Here is a 16,536-nt window from a genome sequence, read left to right on the forward strand (position 1 = left end):
AAATTCATTTCTTTCATATTAGCAAGAGTCCATGAGGCCCGCCCTTTTTTTGTGGTGGTTTATGATTTTGTATAAAGCACAATTATTCCAATTCCTTATTTTATATGCTTTTCGCACTTTTTTATCACCCAACTTCTTGGCTATTCGTTAAACTGAATTGTGGGTGTGGTGAGGGGTGTATTATAGGCATTTTGAGGTTGGGAACTATTGCCCCTCCTGGTAGGAATGTATATCCCATACGTCACTAGCTCATGGACTCTTGCTAAATGAAAGAAATGAATTTATCAGGTAAGTTCTTACATAAATTATGTTTTTTAGAACTCTTTCTTCCTCTATATTTAATTTATATTTACTCAAGTTGAATATACCAGTATTCTGATCAGTTTTTTAAATAAACGTTAAAGAAGATTTAGAGAAATTAGAAATCAACAACAAAATAAAAGACAATCTCAAACCAAATGAACGTAAACATTAAAATCATTACAAAAATAATAAAGAGATTATAATAAAACCCGCCGATAAAGGCGGGGGTATTGTAATTATGGATGTACAAATACTACCTGGAAGAATCATAATAGGCCTCTACATGACAACACGGACGTATACTAGTCTTAAAAACAATCCAATAGAAACTCAAAAAAAGAAACTTAATTTGCTACTAGATAAGGCAAAAATATCAGGAGTGATTACAGATTCAGAATACAATTTTCTTAAGGTTAATTTTCCAAAAAACCCTACATTTTATTTTTTGCCAAAAATTCATAAACATCTCACCAAACCCCCTGGACGCCCCATTATATCTGGTATAGAATCAATATCCTCCAACCTTTCCCAATATGTTGATCATTACCTTCAAAATTATGTTACACAGTTACCATCACATTTAAAAGATTCCACTCATTTTTTAAATATATTAAATGAAATTAAATGGCAAAACAATTATATAATGGTCACCTGTGACGTTAATTCGTTATATACGAACATTAATCACAATTTAGGGCTAAAAGCAATTGCACACTATCTGAATAACGATCCCAATTTATTACATGAACAAAACAAATTCATTTTAGATAGCATTGAGTTTATTTTAAAAAACAACAGTTTCATGTTCATGTAGATACAGTAATAAAATCAAAAAGATAACATTTATCAACCAACAGGCTACATTTACAATCAAGGATACTATAACGTGCAAGGATTCAAATATAATTTACTGCATAAGATGTTCGTGTAATTTATTCTATATAGGTCAAACCAGTCGCACATTCAAAGATAGGATGAGAGAACATATCTGGAATATAGAACATAAAACCACAAAAACCATACTTTATAAACATTTCACTGAAATACACCATGGAGACCTTAAATGTTTTCAATGTTGGGGAATGAAAAAAATTAGACCTAACAAGAGAGGGGGAAATATAGAAAAGGTACTCCTAAAAAAAGAAGCAGAACTCATATTTGAATATAAAACAGTACATCCATTGGGACTCAACAGCTCCTTTGATCTCAATTCTATCTTATAACCAGTTACCAGACAAACAAAATAGTTGAACATACATTCTAATTACATCTGTCATATAAAATACTAATTCGCTAACAATCGAATTCATACACTATCGAAATAAACATAAACGAGACTGTACAATAGCTTTCTTTAAGCTATATTTACATATTTTTTACTTTGTATTACATCCTCTCCTTACTCCTTAGCGTATAGGAAGTTGATTCTCTATATAATTCGAGCGCTTACCACAACCAAAGAACAACTTGATATTGCAATTTTGCAAGATTATTATAATAAAATGAAAAAAACCTTTGGAGCAATGTATATTCATATATATAAAAATCACTTTCAACCAAAATTGCATTAAAGAAAAAAATTTTTTATAGTACAATGTTGATATATAGGCAACTATATCTTTACACTTAATTTTACATTCCCACATATAGTTTACATGATATTAAAGAAGAAAGGTTGGAATTCTTCATAAATCTAAACATTAATTTAATATACCATGTTTTGGTTTAAGATTTAATTCTAATGGCAACCACTTCAAAAATACTCAATGAGTTAAATTATATGGAATATTATTTAAAAAAAAAAAAAAAAAAAAATTTATATGATGCACCTTATCTATCTATCTATGTACTTAACTCCAAGACATTCACCTTAGAAGCACTTAAGGGTTGATTTAGACTATCCTCTAACCACACCTGTCATTAATCACACACTCCTTATAAAAAGGCAGCAACTTTATGTAGTAAGCATCTTGATCAAGGCAGCTAACACTGCCGAAACGCGTAGATTTGCTTACTCCTGTCATTTTAGAATTTTATTATTAACAGTGTTACACTCCACAGGTTCATCCCTATCTCTATGATAAATATAGAGGGAGGACATATGAATAATTCCTGTGTGTAACCAATTATCCACTAAGGCTATTGAACTGCTGAATTGTTCTATTGGCACAAAAACAGGTTCATGTCTATCTCCTTGAATCAACACTGAGATCGATGTATGAATAATTCCTGTGTGCCCCCCTGTTTCTTCCTTGCTCCCATTATAGCCCTAATACACACTAAAAGTGGAGACAAAAACCAAGTGCTTAGGAGCTTCTTCGAAAAAGGACAAGTTTCATATTCCAGAACGGACATAAAACTGAACGGATCAACACTTCATAGGATTCAGAGCTGCTGATAAAACAAACCTGTTTTTTTAAAAATTTGGACAGATTATTGGACACTGGACGTTCGCAAGTATTGATACTAACCATCACACAATCAACTATACTTTGTTATAACTAATAATTGGATACACTTTTCAAATTTGTTGTGTTTAAGCATATCACAGGGATTGGAGGAATACAATAGTCAGGTGACGTGACGTCACACCACACGATCTATCACTCACAGTTACTTCTAACGGCTGAACAGATCAGACGCCTCCACCAAATACTGTGACCAAATATCTCATTGCCTAAACAAAATACTGGTAACATCTAGCCGAGTTAACTTTACTGTGCTAAGAGTCATTTACCTTTATCAAGTTTATTCATATTCATATATATTTTTAAGGCACACTCAGGGAACTTTTTAGAAATTGTATATCAGCTGTATTTCTCTGTTTTTAATATGATTAGTATGTTTTACTGTTATTGATGCCGGCATCTTATGTAATTGGGTATATGCTAACATATTCTGTATGCGTTAACAAGTTATCCATTTAAATTGCTATAATAAATTCTCTTTTTTAGTACCATTGGTCCTCTTGTTATTTCATTTTATTTGCATAATAATCTGGGTTGGCTCTACTTAGCTGGAGCGCTTATCCCACACCATTCTCACCTCTTTATCTTACAGTCTGTAATTGGAGATTTTATCAGACCATATCAGGGATTTAAGCACAGAAACCTTTTTTCTGATTAGCACTCACACCACCCTTTGTTTGTTTGTTTATCAGGTTTGATGCGAACCAAAGCCTGTACAAAACAATGAATATCAGGAAGATTAGCAATCTTTCTGTGAAAAAGAACAGAAAGAGCAGAGATTTGTCCTTTCAAGGAACTTGCAGACAAACCTTTATCCAGACCATCCTGAAGAAACTGTAAAATTCTAGGAATTCTGAAAGAATGCAGGAGAATTTATGAGAAGAACACCAAGAAATGTAAGTCTTCCAGACTCTATAATAAATCTTCCTAGACACAGATTTACGAGCCTGTAACATAGTATTAATTACTGAGTCAGAGAAACCTCTATTCAAATTTAATGATTTGAGATCCTGATGGAAAAAAGGGCCTTGAGATAGAAGGTCTGGTCTTAACGGAAGAGTCCACGATTGGCAACTGGCCATCCGAATGAGATCCGCATACCAAAACCTGTGAGGCCATGCTGGAGCCACCAGCAGTACAAACTAACGTTCCATTAGAATTTTGGAAATCACTTTTGGAAGAAGAACTAGAGGCGGAAAGATATAGGCAGGATGATAATTCCAAGGAAGCGACAACGCGTCCACTGCCTCCGCCTGATGATCCCTGGATCTGGACAGATACCTGGGAAGTTTCTTGTTTAGATGAGAGGCCATCAGATCTATTTCTGGAAGTCCCCAGATTTGAACAATCTGAAGAAATACCTCTGGGTGAAGGGACCATTCGCCCGGATGTAACGTCTGGCGACTGAGATAATCCGCTTCCCAATTGTCTACACCTGGGATGTGAACCGCAGAGATTAGACAGGAGCTGGATTCCGCCCAAACAAGTATCCGAGATACTTCTTTCATAGCGTCAGGACTGAGTCCCACCCTGATGATTGACATATGCCACGGTTGTGACATTGTGTGTCTGAAAACAAATAAACGATTCTCTCTTCAGAAGAGGCCAGAACTGAAGAGCTATGAAAATAGCACGGAGTTCCAAAATGTTTATCGTAATCTCGCCTCCTGAGATTCCCAAACCCCCTGCGCCGTCAGAGATCCCCATACAGCTCCCCAACCTGACAGACTCGCATCTGTTGAGATCACAGTCCAGGTTGGACGAACAAAAGTAGCCCCTTGGACTAAACGATGGTTATCTATCCACCACGTCAGAGAGTGTCGTACAATGGGATTTAAGGATATTAATTGTGATATCTTTGTATAATCCCTGCACCATTGGTTCAGCATACAAAGCTGAAGAGGTTGCATGTGAAAACGAGCAAAAGGGATCGCGTCCGATGCAGCAGTTATTAGACCTAGAATTTCCATGCATAAAGCTACCGAAGGGAATGATTGAGACTGAAGGTTTCGACAGGCTGAAACCAATGTCAGACGTCTCTTTTCCGTTAGAGACAAGGTCATGGACACTGAATCTATTTGAAAACCCAAAAAGGTTACCTTTGTCTGAGGAATCAACAAACTCTTTGGTAAATTGATCCTCCAACCATGTCTTTGAAGAAACGACACAAGTTGATTCGTATGAGATTCTGCAGAATGTGAAGACTGAGCAAGTACCAAGATATCGTCCAAATAAGGAAATACCGCAATACCCTGTTCTCTGATTACAGAGAGAAGGGCACCGAGAACCTTTGAAAAGATCCTTGGAGCTGTTGCTAGGCCAAACGGAAGGGCCACAAACTGGTAATGCTTACCTAGAAAAGAGAATCTCAGAAACTGATCTGGATGAATCGGAATATGAAGATATGCATCCTGTAAATCTATTGTGGACATATAATGCCCTTGCTGAACAAAAGGCAGAATAGTCCTTATAGTCACCATTTTGAATGTTGGTATCCGTACAGAACGATTCAATATCTTTAGATCCAGAACTGGTCTGATGGAATTCTCCTTCTTTGGTACAATGAATAAATTTGAGTAAAACCCCAGACCCTGTTCCAGGACTGGAACTGGCACAATTACTCCAGCCAACTCTAGATCTGAAACACATTTCAGAAATGCCTGAGCCTTCAGCCTTCACTGGGTTTATTGGAATGCGAGAGAAAAAATCTCTTCGCAGGCGGCCTTACCTTTAAACCTATTCTGTACCCTTGTGAAACAATGTTCTGAATCCAAAGACTGTGAATCGAATTGATCCAAATGTCTTTGAAAAATCGTAACCTGCCCCCTACCAGCTGTGCTGGAATGAGGGCCGCACCTTCATGTGGACTTGGGAGCTGGTTTTGATTTTCTAAAAGGCTTGGATTTATTCCAGATTGGAGAAGGTTTCCAAACAGAAACCGTTCCTTTAGGGGAAGGGTCAGGCTTCTGTTCCTTATTCTGACGAAAGGAACGAAAACGATTAGCAGCCCTATATTTACCTTTAGATTTTTTGTCCTGAGGCAAAAAAGTTCCTTTCCCCCCCAGTAACAGTTGAAATAATAGAATCCAACTGGGAACCAAATAATTTATTACCTTGGAAAGAAAGCGAAAGCAAAGTTGACTTAGAAGACATATCTGCATTCCAAGTTTTAAGCCATAAAGCTCTTCTAGCTAAAATAGCTAAAGACATATACCTGACATCAACCCTAATGATATCAAAGATGGAATCACAAATAAAGTTATTAGCATGTTGAAGAAGTTTAACAATGCTATGAGTATTATCGTCTGATACTTGTTGTGCTAAAGCCTCCAACCAAAAGGTGGAAGCGGCAGCAACATCAGCCAAAGAAATAGCAGGTCTAAGAAGATTACCTGAACATAAATAAGCTTTCCTTAGAAAGGATTCAATCATCCTATCTAAAGGATCCTTAAAGGAAGTACTATCTGCCGTAGGAATAGTAGTACGTTTAGCAAGAGTAGAGATAGCCCCATCAACTTTAGGGATTTTGTCCCAAAACTCTAATCTGTCAGATGGCACAGGATACAATTTCTTAAACCTTTGAGAAGGAGTAAAAGTAGTACCCATATTATTCCATTCCCTAGAAATTACTTCAGAAATAGCATCAGGGACAGGAAAAACTTCAGGAATAACCATAGGAGGTTTAAAAACCGAATTTAAACGCTTATTAGATTTAGTATCAAGAGGACTAGATTCCTCCATCTCTAATGCGATTAAAACTTCTTTAAGTAAAGAGCGAATAAATTCCATTTTAAATAAATATGAAGATTTATCAGTGTCAATATCCGAGACAGAATCCTCTGAACCAGAAAAATCATCATCATAAACAGACAAATCAGAATGATGACGGTCATATAAAATTTCATCTGAAAAATGAGAAGTTTTAAAAGACCTTTTACGTTTACTGGAAGGAGGAATAACAGACATAGCCTTCCTAATGGATTTAGAAACAAAATCTTTTATATTAACAGGAACATCCTGAGTATTAGATGTTGATGGAACAGCAACAGGTAATGGTATATTACTAATGGAAACACTATCTGCATTAGCAAGCTTATCATGACATTCATCACAAACTACAGCCGGAGGAACAGTTACCACAAGTTTACAACAAATGCACTTAACTTTGGTAGAACCAGCATCAGGCAGCTTCTTTCCAGAAGTAGATTCTGATCCAGGGTCAATCTGAGACATCTTGCAATATGTAATAGAAAAAACAACATATAAAGCAAAATTATCAAATTCCTTAAATGACAGTTTCAGGAATGGGAAAAAATGCCAATGAACAAGCCTCTAGCAACCAGAAGCAATGAAAAAATGAGACTGAAATAATGTGAAAAAAGGTGGAGACAAGAATGACGCCCACATTTTTTAGCGCCAAAAAAGACGCCCACATTATTGGCGCCTTAAATTTTTTGCCGCCAAGAATGACGCCACATCCGGAGACGTCGACACTTTTGGAGCAAAAACATAAAAAAAATGACGCAATCACGAACAACACGAAAAAAAAAATTTGCGCCAAAAAAGTCAGTGCCAAGAATGACGCAATAAATTGAAGCATTTTCAGCCCCCGCGAGCTTAACAGCCCACAGGGGAAAAAGTCAATTTGAAACAATTTTTAAGGTAAGAAAAAGAAAATTGATTATTCATATGCATTATCCCAAATAATGAAACTGACTGTCTGAAATAAGGAATATTGATCATCCTGAATCAAGGCAAATATAAGTTTAAAGACATATATTTAGAACTTTATATACAAAGTGCCCAACCATAACTTAGAGTGTCACACAAAATAAGACTTACTTACCCCAGGACACTCATCTACATATAGTAGATAGCCAAACCAGTACTGAAACGAGAATCAGTAGAGGTAATGGTATATAAGAGTATATCGTCGATCTGAAAAGGGAGGTAAGAGATGAATCTCTACGACCGATAACAGAGAACCTATGAAATAGACCCCGTAGAAGGAGACCATTGAATTCAAATAGGCAATACTCTCTTAACATCCCTCTGACATTCACTGCACTCTGAGAGGAAAACCGGGCTCCAGCCTGCTGCGAAGCGCATATCAACGTAGAATCTAGCACAAACTTACTTCACCACCTCCACGGGAGGCAAAGTTTGTAAAACTGAATTGTGGGTGTGGTGAGGGGTGTATTTATAGGCATTTTAAGGTTTGGGAAACTTTGCCCCTCCTGGTAGGAATGTATATCCCATACGTCACTAGCTCTTGGACTCTTGCTAATTACATGAAAGAAATGTTTAACCATGCATTATTAAAAACATTAGCAATACACCTTCACTTTTTTTATTTTTTATTTGCTTTTCCTGTAATTTTACTCTGAAAATAGTGGTGTTCCCACTCCCCCAGAGAGGCTGGAATGTATTCTGTTGAATGTAGAACCTTGGCATTCCTATATGCTGCACAGTGATTAGTTGATATGTAAAGGAAATTGTCTCTCTCTCTAATTGGCCACAACAATGGACGTAGAGGCTTTTCAAAGGATATATACCAGGTCTGCAAAGCAAGGCATATTTTTCCAACTATATGACAATTTTATATTAATTTATTTTGTAAGTAAATCTTTGCAATGCTGCAAATAATTTCTGATGCATAAAATAAAAATGACTTGAATGTCCCTTTGATGTCTTTTTGAGGATACAGTTAAGCACGGTCTACATTGCAAAATAATCAACAAGTTTTTAAAATGGTTCATGTAAAAAGTTTTGCAATGGTCATAAAAAAAAAAAAAAAAGTAAATCGACTGTTCCATGTACGCTATAGCACATGGAAAAAAAATGGCTCAGAATGAAAACATAAAAATTGCTAAGAGAACAAAAGGGTTTTCATGCAGGGTTCAGTAGTAATAATAGCCATAAGACTCTCATCAATAAAACGTTTAGCAGCTGCAGTTTCTGGACAAATCGTTACCTCTTAATAGAAGTAATTATATCTTATTATTTTGTAGCGAAAACGTTTTAAAATTCTATTCATATTCAGCTCTCCCACACAAGTAGCAGCTTCGGTGTCATCGGAAGATGTTCCTTGCCCTTAGATTTACGTCTCTCTTCTAAGTTTTCCAACGCTGGAGTAAAGTGCAACTATTTTAAGCCAGTGTGCGTTGAAAAAACATTCATGAAATCCACAGCCATTTATTATGAGGTACAAAAGCTCACATAAAATCTCCAGCAGATATGTAGCTTATGTGTTTTTGTTTTAGACCGTATTCATAGCTATCAACAAAACTATCAGAAAGATTATCTAAGACACCTCCTGCTAGATCATTGGTTAAAATAAAAAATTGTGCTAGAGAACTTTTAAAAGCATATCCTATTATATAAAAGGCCAAGTGTGTTTGTCCGAAGCTGTCATGCGCAGTAGAGACAGCACGAGGACAAACACACCTGGCCTTTGAGTCCTACTGCGGCAGAAGTGGGCGTGGCCGGCAGGAAGGAGGCATGGCCGGCATGAAGGGGCGTGGCCTGGTGCGGTCGTGAGATAGAGAGGGGAGAGAGACAGAGAGGAGGGGAGAGAGAGTAGGGGGGAGAGAGAGAGAGAGAGAGAGAGAGAGGAGGGGAGGAGGGGAGAGAGGAGGGGGGGGAGGGGAGAGAGGAGGGGGGGAGGGGAGAGAGGAGGGGGGAGGGGAGAGAGAGAGGAGGGGAGAGAGAGAGGGAGAGCGCAAAAGAGATGGGGAGAGAGCACAAAAGAGATGGGGAGAGAGCGCAAAAGAGAGGGGGGAGAGAGCGCAAAAGAGAGGGGGGAGAGAGCGCAAAAGAGAGGGAGGAGAGAGAGCAAAAGAGGGGGAGGGAGAGAGAGCACAAAAGAGAGGGTGGAGAGAGAGAGCAAAAGAGATGGGGGGGAGAGAGAGAGCAAAAGAGATGGGGGAGAGAGAGAGAGCAAAAGAGATGGGGGAGAGAGAGAGCAAAAGAGATGGGGAGAGAGAGCAAAAGAGATGGGGGGGAGAGAGAGAGCAAAAGAGATGGGGGAGAGAGAGAGAGCAAAAGAGATGGGGGAGAGAGAGAGCGCAAAAGAGATGGGGGAGAGAGAGAGAGCGCAAAAGAGATGGGGGAGAGAGAGAGAGAGAGCGCAAAAGAGATGGGGGAGAGAGAGCGCAAAAGAGATGGGGGAGAGAGAGCGCAAAAGAGATGGGGGAGAGAGAGCGCAAAAGAGATGGGGGAGAGAGAGCGCAAAAGAGATGGGGGAGAGAGAGCGCAAAAGAGATGGGGGAGAGAGAGCGCAAAAGAGATGGGGGAGAGAGAGCGCAAAAGAGATGGGGGAGAGAGAGCGCAAAAGAGATGGGGGAGAGAGAGCGCAAAAGAGATGGGGGAGAGAGAGCGCAAAAGAGATGGGGGAGAGAGAGCGCAAAAGAGATGGGGGAGAGAGAGCGCAAAAGAGATGGGGGAGAGAGAGCGCAAAAGAGATGGGGGAGAGAGAGCGCAAAAGAGATGGGGGAGAGAGAGCGCAAAAAAGATGGGGGAGAGAGAGCGCAAAAGAGATGGGGGAGAGAGAGCGCAAAAGAGATGGGGGAGAGAGAGCATGCAAAAGAGATGGGGGAGAGAGAGCATGCAAAAGAGAGGGGGAGAGAGAGTGCAAAAGAGAGGGAGGAGAGAGAGCGCAAAAGAGAGGGGGAGAGCGCAAAAGAGAGGGGGGAGAGAGAGAGCTCAAAAGAGATGGGGGAGAGAGAGCGCAAAAGAGATGGGGGAGAGAGAGCGCAAAAGAGATGGGGGAGAGAGAGCGCAAAAGTGATGGGGGAGAGAGAGCGCAAAAGAGAGGGGGAGAGAGAGCACGCAAAAGAGAGGGGGGAGAGAGAGTGCAAAAGAGGGGGGGAGAGAGCGCAAAAGAGAGGGGGGAGAGAGAGAGCTCAAAAGAGAGGGGGAGAGAGAGCTCAAAAGAGAGGGGGAGAGAGAGCTCAAAAGAGAGGGGGAGAGAGCAAACGAGAGGGGGGAGAGAGAGAGAGCAAACGAGAGGGGGGAGAGAGAGCTTAAAAGAGAGGGGGGAGAGAGAGCTCAAAAGAGAGGGGGGGAGAGAGAGCTCAAAAGAGAGGGGGAGAGAGAGAGCAAAATAGAGGGGAAGGGAGAGAGCGCAAGGGGTGGGACCGCTGTACTGCAAAAAAACATAATTTATGTAAGAACTTACCTGATAAATTCATTTCTTTCATATTAGCAAGAGTCCATGAGCTAGTGACGTATGGGATATACATTCCTACCAGGAGGGGCAAAGTTTCCCAAACCTCAAAATGCCTATAAATACACCCCTCACCACACCCACAAATCAGTTTAACGCACAGCCAAGAAGTGGGGTGATAAGACAAAAGTGCGAAAGCATAAAATATAAGGAATTGGAATAATTGTGCTTTATACAAAAAAATCATAACCACCACAAAAAGGGTGGGCCTCATGGACTCTTGCTAATATGAAAGAAATTAATTTATCAGGTAAGTTCTTACATAAATTATGTTTTCTTTCATGTAATTAGCAAGAGTCCATGAGCTAGTGACGTATGGGATAATGAATACCCAAGATGTGGATCTTCCACGCAAGAGTCACTAGAGAGGGAGGGATAAAATAAAGACAGCCAATTCCGCTGAAAATAATCCACACCCAAAATAAAGTTTAAATCTTATAATGAAAAAAACTGAAATTATAAGCAGAAGAATCAAACTGAAACAGCTGCCTGAAGAACTTTTCTAACAAAAACTGCTTCAGAAGAAGAAAACACATCAAAAGGTAGAATTTAGTAAAAGTATGCAAAGAAGACCAAGTTGCTGCTTTGCAAATCTGATCAACCGAAGCTTCATTCCTAAACGCCCAGGAAATAGAAACTGACCTAGTAGAATGAGCTGTAATCCTCTGAGGCGGAGTTTTACCCGACTCGACATAAGCATGATGAATTAAAGATTTCAACCAAGACGCCAAAGAAATGGCAGAGGCCTTCTGACCTTTCCTAGAACCGGAAAAGATAATAAATAGACTAGAAGTCTTTCGGAAATTCTTAGTAGCTTCAACATAATATTTCAAAGCTCTAACTACATCCAAAGAATGCAATGATCTCTCCTTAGAATTCTTAGGATTAGGACACAATGAAGGAACCACAATTTCTCTACTAATGTTGTTAGAATTCACAACCTTAGGTAAAAAATGTAAAAGAAGTTCGCAACACCGCCTTATCCTGATGAAAAATCAGAAAAGGAGACTCACAAGAAAGAGCAGATAATTCAGAAACTCTTCTAGCAGAAGAGATGGCCAAAAGAAACAAAACTTTCCAAGAAAGTAATTTAATGTTCAGTGAATGCATAGGCTCAAACGGAGGAGCTTGAAGAGCCCCTAGAACCAAATTCAAACTCCAAGGAGGAGAAATTGACTTAATAACAGGTTTTATACGAACCAAAGCTTGTACAAAACAATGAATATCAGGAAGATTAGCAATCTTTCTGTGAAAAAGAACAGAAAGAGCAGAGATTTGTCCTTTCAAGGAACTTGCAGACAAACCTTTATCCAAACCATCCTGAAGAAACTGTAAAATTCTCGGAATTCTAAAAGAATGCCAAGAAAAATGATGAGAAAGACACCAAGAAATGTAAATCTTCCAGACTCGATAATATATCTTCCTAGATACAGATTTACGAGCCTGTAACATAGTATTAATCACAGAGTCAGAGAAACCTCTTTGACTGAGAATCAAGCGTTCAATCTCCATACCTACAAATTTAAGGATTTGAGATCCTTATGGAAAAAAGGACCTTGCGACAGAAGGTCTGGTCTTAACGGAAGAGTCCACGGTTGACAAGTGGCCATCCGGACAAGATCCGCATACCAAAACCTGTGAGGCCATGCTGGAGCCACCAGCAGAACAAACGAGCATTCCTTCAGAATCTTATTTAAACGTTTAGATTTAGTATCAAGAGGACCAGAATCCTTTATTTCTAATGCAATTAAGACTTCTTTAAGTAAAGAACGAATAAATTCCATCTTGAACAAATAACATAATTTATGTAAGAACTTACCTGATAAATTCATTTCTTTCATATTAGCAAGAGTCCATGAGCTAGTGACGTATGGGATATACATTCCTACCAGGAGGGGCAAAGTTTCCCAAACCTCAAAATGCCTATAAATACACCCCTCACCACACCCACAATTCAGTTTAACGAATAGCCAAGAAGTGGGGTGATAAAAAAGTGCGAAAGCATATAAAATAAGGAATTGGAATAATTGTGCTTTATACAAAATCATAACCACCACAAAAAAAGGGCGGGCCTCATGGACTCTTGCTAATATGAAAGAAATGAATTTATCAGGTAAGTTCTTACATAAATTATGTTTTCTTTCATGTAATTAGCAAGAGTCCATGAGCTAGTGACGTATGGGATAATGATTACCCAAGATGTGGATCTTTCCACACAAGAGTCACTAGAGAGGGAGGGATAAAATAAAGACAGCCAATTCCTGCTGAAAATAATCCACACCCAAAATAAAGTTTAATGAAAAACATAAGCAGAAGATTCAAACTGAAACCGCTGCCTGAAGTACTTTTCTACCAAAAACTGCTTCAGAAGAAGAAAATACATCAAAATGGTAGAATTTAGTAAAAGTATGCAAAGAGGACCAAGTTGCTGCTTTGCAAATCTGATCAACCGAAGCTTCATTCCTAAACGCCCAGGAAGTAGAAACTGACCTAGTAGAATGAGCTGTAATCCTCTGAGGCGGAGTTTTACCCGACTCAACATAGGCAAGATGAATTAAAGATTTCAACCAAGATGCCAAAGAAATGGCAGAAGCTTTCTGGCCTTTTCTAGAACCGGAAAAGATAACAAATAGACTAGAAGTCTTTCGGAAAGATTTAGTAGCTTCAACATAATATTTCAAAGCTCTAACAACATCCAAAGAATGCAACGATTTCTCCTTAGAATTCTTAGGATTAGGACATAATGAAGGAACCACAATTTCTCTACTAATGTTGTTGGAATTCACAACTTTAGGTAAAAATTCAAAAGAAGTTCGCAACACCGCCTTATCCTGATGAAAAATCAGAAAAGGAGACTCACAAGAAAGAGCAGATAATTCAGAAACTCTTCTGGCAGAAGAGATGGCCAAAAGGAACAAAACTTTCCAAGAAAGTAATTTAATGTCCAATGAATGCATAGGTTCAAATGGAGGAGCTTGAAGAGCCCCCAGAACCAAATTCAAACTCCAAGGAGGAGAAATTTACTTAATGACAGGCTTTATACGAACCAAAGCTTGTACAAAACAATGAATATCAGGAAGAATAGCAATCTTTCTGTGAAAAAGAACAGAAAGAGCAGAGATTTTTCCTTTCAAGGAACTTGCGGACAAACCCTTATCTAAACCATCCTGAAGAAACTGTAATATTCTCGGTATTCTAAAAGAATGCCAAGAAAAATGATGAGAAAGACACCAAGAAATATAAGTCTTCCAGACTCTATAATATATCTCTCTAGATACAGATTTACGAGCCTGTAACATAGTATTAATCACAGAGTCAGAGAAACTTCTTTGACCAAGAATCAAGCGTTCAATCTCCATACCTTTAAATTTAAGGATTTCAGATCCTGATGGAAAAAAGGACCTTGAGACAGAAGGTCTGGTCTTAACGGAAGAGTCCACGGTTGGCAAGAGGCCATCCGGACAAGATCCGCATACCAAAACCTGTGAGGCCATGCCGGAGCTACCAGCAGAACAAACGAGCATTCCTTCAGAATCTTGGAGATTACTCTTGGAAGAAGAACTAGAGGCGGAAAGATATAGGCAGGATGATACTTCCAAGGAAGTGATAATGCATCCACTGCCTCCGCCTGAGGATCCCGGGATCTGGACAGATACCTGGGAAGTTTCTTGTTTAGATGAGACGCCATCAGATCTATTTCTGGAAGTTCCCACATTTGAACAATCTGAAGAAATACCTCTGGGTGAAGAGACCATTCGCCCGGATGCAACGTTTGGCAACTGAGATAATCCGCTTCCCAATTGTCTATACCTGGGATATGAACCGCAGAGATTAGACAGGAGCTGGATTCCGCCCAAACCAAAATTCGAGATACTTCTTTCATAGCCAGAGGACTGTGAGTCCCTCCTTGATGATTGATGTATGCCACAGTTGTGACATTGTCTGTCTGAAAACAAATGAACGATTCTCTCTTCAGAAGAGGCCAAAACTGAAGAGCTCTGAAAATTGCACGGAGTTCCAAAATATTGATCGGTAATCTCACCTCCTGAGATTCCCAAACTCCTTGTGCCGTCAGAGATCCCCACACAGCTCCCCAACCTGTGAGACTTGCATCTGTTGAAATTACAGTCCAGGTCGGAAGCACAAAAGAAGCCCCCTGAACTAAACGATGGTGATCTGTCCACCACGTTAGAGAGTGTCGAACAATCGGTTTTAAAGATATTAATTGAGATATCTTTGTGTAATCCTTGCACCATTGATTCAGCATACAGAGCTGAAGAGGTCGCATGTGAAAACGAGCAAAGGGGATCGCGTCCGATGCAGCAGTCATAAGACCTAGAATTTCCATGCATAAGGCTACCGAAGGGAATGATTGTGACTGAAGGTTTCGACAAGCTGCAATCAATTTTAGACGTCTCTTGTTTGTTAAAGACAGAGTCATGGACACTGAATCTATCTGGAAACCCAGAAAGGTTACCCTTGTCTGAGGAATCAAAGAACTTTTTGGTAAATTGATCCTCCAACCATGATCTTGAAGAAACAACACAAGTCGATTCGTATGAGATTCTGCTAAATGTAAAGACTGAGCAAGTACCAAGATATCGTCCAAATAAGGAAATACCACAATACCCTGTTCTCTGATTACAGACAGAAGGGCACCGAGAACCTTTGAAAAAATTCTTGGAGCTGTAGCTAGGCCAAACGGTAGAGCCACAAACTGGTAATGCTTGTCCAGAAAAGAGAATCTCAGGAACTGATAATGATCTGGATGAATCGGAATATGCAGATATGCATCCTGTAAATCTATTGTGGACATATAATTCCCTTGCTGAACAAAAGGCAAAATAGTCCTTACAGTTACCATCTTGAACGTTGGTATCCTTACATAACGATTCAATATTTTTAGATCCAGAACTGGTCTGAAGGAATTCTCCTTCTTTGGTACAATGAAGAGATTTGAATAAAACCCCATCCCCTGTTCCGGAACTGGAACTGGCATAATTACTCCAGCCAACTCTAGATCTGAAACACAATTCAGAAATGCTTGAGCTTTCACTGGATTTACTGGGACACGGGAAAGAAAAAATCTCTTTGCAGGAGGTCTCATCTTGAAACCAATTCTGTACCCTTCTGAAACAATGTTCTGAATCCAAAGATTGTGAACAGAATTGATCCAAATTTCTTTGAAAAAACGTAACCTGCCCCCTACCAGCTGAGCTGGAATGAGGGCCGCACCTTCATGTGGACTTAGAAGCAGGCTTTGCCTTTCTAGCAGGCTTGGATTTATTCCAGACTGGAAATGGTTTCCAAACTGAAACTGCTCCTGAGGATGAAGGATCAGGCTTTTGTTCTTTGTTGAAACGAAAGGAACGAAAACGATTATTAGCCCTGTTTTTACCTTTAGATTTTTTATCCTGTGGTAAAAAAGTTCCTTTCCCACCAGTAACAGTTGAGATAATAGAATCCAACTGAGAACCAAATAATTTGTTACCCTGGAAAGAAATAGAAAGTAGAGTTGATTTAGAAGCCATATCAGCA

At 39.3% G+C, this 16,536-nt stretch overlaps 1 protein-coding gene across 1 annotated transcript in view; it reads right to left on the reverse strand.

Moving 5' to 3' along the window:
- ELP3 (elongator acetyltransferase complex subunit 3) overlaps positions 1 to 16,536 on the reverse strand; it is a 625,666-nt gene that overhangs the window by 377,617 nt on the left and 231,513 nt on the right. The window lies entirely within an intron of this gene.

Source organism: Bombina bombina, chromosome 4 (assembly GCF_027579735.1).
Source record: "Bombina bombina isolate aBomBom1 chromosome 4, aBomBom1.pri, whole genome shotgun sequence".
NCBI lineage: Eukaryota > Metazoa > Chordata > Amphibia > Anura > Bombinatoridae > Bombina > Bombina bombina.